Raw genomic sequence first — 9,365 nt, 5'->3', positions numbered from 1 at the left:
TTATTCAACCCCATGCTTCTTCAAAATTCATCTGGGGCATGATCTTCTTGATCTTCTTCCAGATAGAATCCTTAGACCTGATACTGTTTTAGGAAAAAAACTCCAGTCCGCTCCTTTGTATTTTTACAGACTTTAAGTGTTATAAGTACAAAATACAAATTTAGATAATAATACAACTTACTTAGGGTTGACAAATTATCTTAGTCTTGTTAAAGTACAAGCATGTCTTTTGCAACAATGACCCCGAATTTGTGAGAAGATTGCTTAACACAAATTCATTTCTGTTAACAAGGATAAAATTAAAATATAAAGCTTGATAGAATTATAGTTTGTTCAACATAAGATTCACCAGGTTCCATAATTACAAAGGTCAGGTAAAAACAGTTTTTATATCTGCTTATTCTCTAAGTTTGTCCTTCAAATGATCAAGAATTTCAAGTTCTTCTATGATGACTGTTCCACTTAGAGCTTCCACAAGTTTTTTCCTTTCTCCCTCAGGATAACCCTGGTCCAGGTACTCTAAGCTGAATCTTGAGAATTCACAAACTTTGATGTTTAGAAACCTACCATCTTTAGAAATTATGCTCATTCCTTTTGCTTTCAACTCTTCTGATCTTTTTATAAACATATTTATTGTTCATCATGTCTCCTTCTTCTTTCTTCAGCTTTATCCTTATCTATTTTCTTTATATCCTCCCTTTCATTCAACCATTCAGCCAAAGATGATCTACAAGTCCTTGTGATAGTGTCCTTTCCTTTTAACAAACTTAACACTCTCTTAATTTCAGCAGGAGTCAAAGAATCCATTAACTTTTTGTCTAGAAGAGTGAATGTACCATCCTTAAAATAAACTCTAACTTCTCTCAGTGATAGAGTCCAGATTTTAACAATTTCCTCAATTGGATGTTGGAAATGGTCTTCATCTAAGGTGCACCAATTTAGAGGTAGAGAGTCTGATTCCTTAAAGAAATTACAGATGGCCCTTTCAGTGACTTCCACTTCCTTTGCAGGCTTGACTTTCTTAGGCTTTCTCCCAACAGATTTGAGCTTGAATTTTAGTGAAGGTTTGGCTAAAGGTGGATTGTCATTTTCTTGAGATTTTTATGGCTTGAGGTGATTACAATTTTTAGGAAGGAGTTGGTAGTTTGTCTATAAATAAATTTTGGCTTAGGTGTTTGGGAAGGTTTGATGTTAGAGATAGTTAATGTTGTGGGTTGAGCTAAGGTTTGAGATGGTTGTATTTGGATTTTTAGGGTTGTTTGAGTTCCTGAATCATCATGAGGTTTTCTGCTCTTTCTCTCCCCTCTTCTCTTCTTCTCCTCATCTTTCATGTCATCCTCCTTCTTCTTCTCTCCACCCTTGCTACCGGATGGTTTACTAGACTGACTCGGATTTAAGCCAGAAGGATTCTGATCACGCTTCTTGTGTTCATCATCATCCAAGTCATCATTGTTAAACTGAGTTTTGGGCAGGTTGACTTCTGCATTATCCATATATCTCCTTAGTAGCTTTATAATTTCCATATCATCATGGTTTTTGTTTTTCTTAGCTTTTAAGCTAGTTCCAAGGATCATGATAAGCTTCTCATTTCTCCTGACACATTATTTTGGGATATTGAAAAATCTGAATTATTTGGTGGTTGGAGAGATGTATGTTATTCCCTTGTTTGGCTGTAGATATGCTTCAGGAAAGGTAGCTACATAAGCATCTTTCAGTACAGTTAATAGCTTCGTATCTTCACGAGTTATAGTTCTAACTTTGCTGATAAAGATATCTAACTCAGATGCCCTCCTTGAGGCAAGGCAATTGAGGGACACCTGAATATATCTGTCTGTCCCTGAGTCATTTGCAATAACCACTATCCTATCTTCCAGAAAGTTATTCTTGTTGACCTTGATCACCATATAAAATTGATTTTTGTTGAGAGAAGCTTTTAAGGTATTGAGTAGTTCTTCAAACTATCTGCTCAAACTAGGTCCTTCAGCAGACCTAATAAGTCTCTACTTGTCAAGATCAACTTCTTTAGCTCTCTTTCCAGCACCCTTAACTTGATGTTGAGATGACCTTGATTGTGCCAACCTAGCCTCTATCTCCCCCTTTGTCTTGTTGGCAGGCATGAGAAGGGGAGTAGGGATTTCAGGCCTTACTTGTTCGGGCAGAGATGGTAGTGGTATGTTGAGTTTACCCATGATGGCTCCTAAAGCTATAAATTATGCATTTGAAGATGCTTATGGGAATCCACCAGAGTTTAGATATCTGTTTGTTGGCTCTTGACAAGAGATGTCAAAGTCTCTACTTGTGGAGTGAGAGAGGAGTTGGAGTCTTGCAATGTTGTGACTTGACCCTGTAGTGACTGAATTTGCAGATTTGTTGAAGTGGATTCGGGTTGATAAGAGCTGCTAGATGTGCCAACGTGTTCTTCTATAGCCTCTTTGATCTCTTCCATTAGCAAAGCCGAGGGCGTAAATCTGCTCTGGTGAAGTTGATTTAGCTAGACCTTGTTCTCATTTTAGTGGGTAATTTGATTCTGGATCACTTCATGGAGATTGGTGAAGGATATTTAGAGGTTTTTGACTTTCTTCTTAACATAGGCAAGATCCATCCTAGCCATTTGCTCATAAAAATGGTTGAATTTAGAAGAGATCTTCTCTAGAGATGGTATGATCATGTCCATTTTCTCATTCACCAATTTCCTGATTCTATTTTCATGGCCAGTGAGTTTGATTTGAAGAGCCTTACCAAACAAATGAAATGCTTTAAGTTGAGCTTTGTATACATCTGTAATGGCATTATAGACAGCTTCTGGACTCAAGTCCTTTGTATTGCTTCCCATAATAGTATCTTACTCTTTTCCAAATCTGGCCTGAACTTGATTCATCTCTAAGGCAAAGTCCTCAGCAGCCATGCATCCATATTTCTATCTAGCTCAGCATCATTGACAATTTTCTCCTTTTTCTCCTCAACCTCTTCATTATAAGCAAGCATGATGGCTTGATAATCTTGGTTGCTCATGTTTGAAGTCAGAAGATGCTGTGAGATGTTAGCCAGTCCAGAGATCTGCTCTACTAGTAAATCATCTACAGAAGTTGGTTGAGAGACAGATTCTTGTAGCCATTGAGAGAGTATGTGAGGTTGTTAAGGTTGAGAGGTGGATGGTTCAACAGAAACTCTTGTGACTGAGATCACAGTTTGACTCACAAATTGCTCTGTGGTTTTGACAGTGTGTTGTCCTCCACTTGTAGTGGGAACCTGTAATTGAATTGGAGGGGATTTGACTGGGTTACTGACATGTACACCAGCATCAAACCCTTGTTTGTCTTACAATACACTGGCACTTGAATATGCTATGCTTGCCTCCCCTATGACGGAATCATGGGCAAGTGTACTCGTACCTTAACTGCAGAGGCAATTGCTGCTTGGGTTGTGAGGGGAGTTGTTCCTTCAAAAGGAACCTCCAACTGAATTGGAGATGATTTAGATAGCTCCCTCTCAGGAGTACTACCCTCAAACCTTTCAGTCTGTGAAGACTATTTTACATATGAAGGTGCATTAGAGGTATCCATTGAGTCTTCAGTAAAGATTGATGAGTCTGCCATTTTTGTGATGGTGTCATCAAGGTCTACCCCAAGATGTAGCCTCTCACCATCAAAATGAGGTGTCTGGATTGTGAGCAAAGCTTCTTGAGCTAAGTCACTTGATTTTTGGTTCACTTGAGAAATAGATTTAACAGGACTTGGAATAGAAGAAATATTAGTTAGAAGAGATTATTTCTGAGTTGTGAGTGTTGGCAGGTCCCCCTGAATAGATGAGGGAGCTTCAAGAGATGTGCTCTCACAATGCGTGCATTTCTTATTTCTTCTACCATACACTTGAATTGTTTCTTGTGCAGGCTGTGCAGACTCACTCCTGGTTATTTTTGCAACTGCATCCTATTGGGAGGATATAGAGGAGGATATAGTGGTCAGCTCAGTTTGTTTACTTCTTTTGGATCTAATGACCAGAGGTGTTTCTCTTTCAGCTCTTTTCTCACCACTCTCAGTTAACACGGCTAGGTTTATCCCCTTTCTCTTCCTTTTACTGACCTCACCTTTTTGAGAAGATGAGGTAGTTAGTTTCCTAGCTTTTAAAGGTTGTGAAAGAATTGTTGCAGCTTGGGAAAATCCCTGTTGGTAATCCAATACTTGTACTTCCACAGGTTCAGGAGTCATAGATGTGCTAGATTGTGCATTAGATCTCATGTCAGGCATAGGATAAGGATAATTCCTAAATCTCTCCAACATAAATGGAGTGATTTTCAGACTTACATTCACCTTATTCTTTGTAGTAAGTGAGCTAAATATTAGTTTGGACACTTGCTTACAGTTACCTATTTTAGTACTATCTATACCATTCAGTAGGTGTATGTCAGCTACTTTATTATTTAAAGTGGACAAAATAAATCTAGGAAATAAAATTTCCTTACCTCTAGCTGTAAGAGGCATAATCATCCTGGTTGCAAGTTCTTCCAGGATCAGCAGACCAACATTCAGGTGTCTCTTGTGGGCAATTGAACATACCAGCTTTTGCACAACACTTGAAATATTGTCATATCCTGTTTTTCTGCAAGTAAATGCCCTTACTACAGTGTCAAAGGTGAATGACCACTCCTTCCTTTGATTGGTTTTATTTAAACTTGACAGGTTGATTCTCCCACCATAATTGATGAAGTCCATGAACTCTGTCAGCTCATCAGGAGTTGGTACCTCCACCAGATTCTCAGTTGGCAGCCCCAAATCTCTATTCATATCTTGGTCATTGAATTCTATTTGTTGGCCTCCAATTGTGTATGTCACCACCAAAGAGAGAGAGTAGTTGTTAACATCAGTCCCCACTACAGTTGTAGTCCAGGATTTATGCAGTACATTTAGATATAGTACTGGATTTGCAGTCAAAGCTCCTGCAAGATACGATCCAGACAGCACCTTCACAAACCCCTTAAAACTATCAAGAGCTTGGTTTGCATGAAGGAAATCAAGATAGTTGGTTCCTTTCACTGGGATACATGTTCTAGAAACATTTTGGGCCATTGTTGACATATGAGAATGAATGGGTAAGAAAAATTACTGAGAAAGGATGAAGAACGAGAGAGAAAACGGTTTTGGATTGAAAGCTAGGTCACTTTAGATCCCGAAAGCTGTAGGTAAGAGTATGTATGGTGAAGTATGGATATTTATAGTAAAAGTAGATGACTTGTCGAGAACTCAAAAATAGACATTTGGAGTTTGTCTATCGATAAGTCATTTTAAATTATTCTTATAGAGAACGCAAACTTGATTTATCGAAAAGTCAAACAAATACCCAGTTTGTCCTAAAACTGGAATGAACTAATTCTAACTTTTATTTAAATAAATTCAAAATAGAATTAGAATAAATTTTCCAAACTTATTTACCAAAATAATTTATCAACACTACACCATAAATGACCTATTACAACATTTAAAACTAATGTTGCCATTGATTTTGTTGGATTAGACATGCTCATTTTGGCTAATACAACATTGTCATTTTTATTTTTCATTAGACATCAAATATTTGTTGCTAAAGGTTTAAAGTATGGTTATGTTGTCGCACGTAGAGAATGTGTTGTCATATTTTTCTATTAAAAATACTATTGATCACATGGCACTGTTGGCACCCACATTTTTCTAACGCGCACAAGAAAATTATTAAATTTATTAAGGTTATTAAATTATTGAGATTACATGTACATTGTCGCTATTATATCGAGATAAAAATTATGTATTAAAAATATCAATTTAAGGTTGGATATTAATTAATTTATTATTAATTAATGGAGGTTTTAATGTATTTAGAAAATATAAAATAAATCATTATTTTTCTAAAATTATTTTTTGAGGCCAAAAAATTGAATGAGCGGAAAATAAACCGCCCATGCCCAATTCAACTTTTTCGGATAGATAATTAAGCTTCACACCATCTCCCTCCCTACACTCTCACGAATTTTCACTAAACTTGATAGCTCTCTCCGACTCTCCCCCTCTCACACAGACTTCAGGTACCTCCTAATCTATATTTACATAATATGTTACGTGTGTATAACATAGGCTAAACATATTACGTGTGTATAACATAGGCTAAACAACACTCATAATATCAACTGTTAAAACTGAATGTAAAGTACAGAAGCTGTTTGAGTGTGGCTGCATTAAAATAGCAACTATCCTACTCACTCCTAGCACGTTTCCACTACTACTGGTTTCATCCCATAATGCCTAAAGACCTATTCTAGCTGCTATTTACAAGGAATAACTTACATCATTCAAGCGTGTATTGAAATTAAGTCCCAACACACGCTTGAATGATGTAAGTTGTTCCTTGTAAATAGCAACTATCCTACTCACTCCTAGCACGTTTCCACTACTACTGGTAGTGGAAACGTGCTAGGAGTGAGTAGGATAGTTGCTATTTTCATGCAGCCACCTCTCTGGGCTTTGTTCTATTTAAGTCATTTGTAATCTATCATTTTTTATAAGTGACAAGTGCAGTTCTTTTCATATACAAAACACTCAAACAGCTGTTGTACTTTAGATTTAGTTTTAACACTTGATATTATTTTAGTTGTTTAGCCTATGTTATACACACGTAATATGTTTATACACATCCCTGTTCTAGTTTAGTCTCTACACTTGGTATCATTGCGGGTGAGGTTGCTCCACCACCGGAGGTGCTAAAGCCAGGTGGAGGCGGTCCTCGTGGTGGTGACAGTGTTCTGGGACGCTGCCGTGTTTACCCGGATATTTTATCGATGGACTTTCTCTCGTTTAATTCAGTTTTTTTTCCGGTCGCCCCGGCCCAAACCCTTGGTAAAAAATAGCAGAGATTAATTGACGGCACATAGCTAGAGAGAACAGGATCTGTGAATGAGTATAAGCCATCTTTTCTCGCAGATCAATGATGATAGCAGAAAAGGTTTATGTGAGCGAGTGGTTTGATATTTTGGTCGTAAGGGGTGGGATTGCTGCTGTGCTTGTCAAATCTTCTATGAGGGAGCCTGAAAAGCATATGTATAATATGTTGAACATCATATGTACTGTTCAGTTCAGTTCATGATGCCTTGTGGGAGTCTAAAAAGGAAAGATGATGCAATTGAAAGGATGGTGGTAAAGCTACATGTGTAGTATGGGATGCATGTGTAGTACGAGGCTGCCGACAAATGTAAGTCGTGCCAGATGGGCAAACAAGAAGCGTGCCAGACGGGAAAATAAGAAATGCCATACGGACAAAGAAGCAAAGTGCCATACGGGCAAACCGTAGCCACACGGGCTCAGTTGAATAGCCACACGGGCTCAGATTATTACCCATACGGGCTCAGATTATTACCCATACGGGCTCAGTTGAATAGTCATACAGGCTCAGTCGAATAAGCCATACGGGCAGGAAGGATTGCATGATGACAAGTTTCAGATTAAGGTGGTGATTGTTGGAATATAATCTGAAACTTATGTTTTGAATTTGTTTTGTTTTACTTAGTTAAATAAACGTTAATGTGTGTTGGGACTTAATTTTAATACACGCTTGAATGATGTGAGTTGTTCCTTATAAATAGGAGTTAGAATAGGTCTTTAGGCGTTGTGGGATGAAACCGGTAGTAGTGGAAACGTGCTAGGAGTGAGTAGGATAGTTGCTATTACAAGGAACAACTTACATCATTCAAGCGTATATTGAAATTAAGTCCTAACACACATTAACGTTTATTTAACTAAGTAAAACAAAATAATTTCAAAACATAAGTTTCAGATTATATTCCAACACATATGATATATACATACATATAACTACTTCCATTTAAGTATTTCTTATATTTAGTGCTTGGACTTGAATGCTTCTTTAGTTTAGGTTTTTTCGCTATTTATAATGATTTTGGACTTTTTTCAACACATGGTTGATGTCATGGCTGATTTCAGAATTTGGATTTCAATTGGGTTCAATTTGGTTGTTGAATCAGATTCACCTCTAGACTTCAAAATTAGGGCTTCAATCGGGATCAATTGGGGGTTTCGATATAAAGGTTTTTAGTCTTTTCTGTTATATGTATATTTGATTGCTAGGATGACCTGGTGCCTAGGCATTGCTTCCATGGTTTTGAATAATGTCTTTTCCGTGACTTGTACTGAATATTTCTCAAAGATACGAGAACAGTGTTTTCCTTTTTTAATATAATTAGTTTTAAGAATTTATTTAATTTGATGTTGATGCAGGTGGGGCATATGGTAATTCCATATATGACTGTGTTGGTTCCTCCAACAAACCCCTCTTAATCATACTAGATATGTTCATTTTTTGAGGTGGGCTTTCTTTTTTATCTTCTTGGCTTATCCTGTTGTTCAGAATCTTGAAAGTACTCTTAACATTGTCAGTTCTTTCTTTCATCAAAATCATATACTTTATTCTTTTTTATTACTACTGTTTTCAATAACTTTGTTGTTGTGATCAATAATCAATATAGGAGATCATTTTAATCTATTTGTCCCTTTTTTTTGTTAATATGTTCAATCTCGTTGTAATGAGCTTTCAATACTTTGTTATTAGTGGTTTGGTTGATATAATGGGTTTTACTTTTAGGAGAAAAATTTAGGAACTATTTCACTTGGAGTATTGTATACCTCCTTCACAGTATCTACTTTGATTGCTTGGTTTGTGTTTCGGATGATTGGGTCAAAAATTGCTCTAATTCTTGGAACTATTGGATATTGGTTATTCATAGCTGCAAATTTGTTTCCAACATAGTTATTGCCTTTCTTTTCCCTCCATGTCTCAATTCATCTGAGGTTTATGAGTTGACTCAACTCATTTTAACTTATGTGATTTATGCAACTGAGTGTTAGAGAAAGAAAAAAAAATTCTAGATATCATTTAAGTGTAAATGTAACTGTGGTTTATAACTGATGAGTTTTACAATGTGAGAGAGTTAACTAAAACAAATGCAACTGAAGCAAATTTATCTAAAACTACTGAGCCTAAACTGATAGATTCAAACCAGGGCTAAACACCTTAGTCTTCTCCACGACTTATTCTCCTGACTACACATCCTAACAACTCTGGAGTCTACTCTTACTCCAATACTAATACTAGTGACCAGCTGATTTATTTAAACAATAAAACAAGTAAAATGTTTAAAACAATACGTCTGTCAAAAAAAAAAGAAAAAATAACTTTTTTAATTAGGACCACTGTTAGCCCATTCGCTTTTGGCTAAATTATTCATAGGTTCCTCTGAAATGTTCTCCATCCTAGCCATTTCACCCCAGGCTAGCACCTAGCCAAAATATATAAGTTCATACTTCATAGACATATTCATAGTATAA

Source organism: Apium graveolens, unplaced genomic scaffold (assembly GCF_009905375.1).
Source record: "Apium graveolens cultivar Ventura unplaced genomic scaffold, ASM990537v1 ctg3754, whole genome shotgun sequence".
NCBI classification, from domain to species: Eukaryota; Viridiplantae; Streptophyta; class Magnoliopsida; order Apiales; family Apiaceae; genus Apium; species Apium graveolens.
This window is presented reverse-complemented; position numbering follows the sequence as displayed.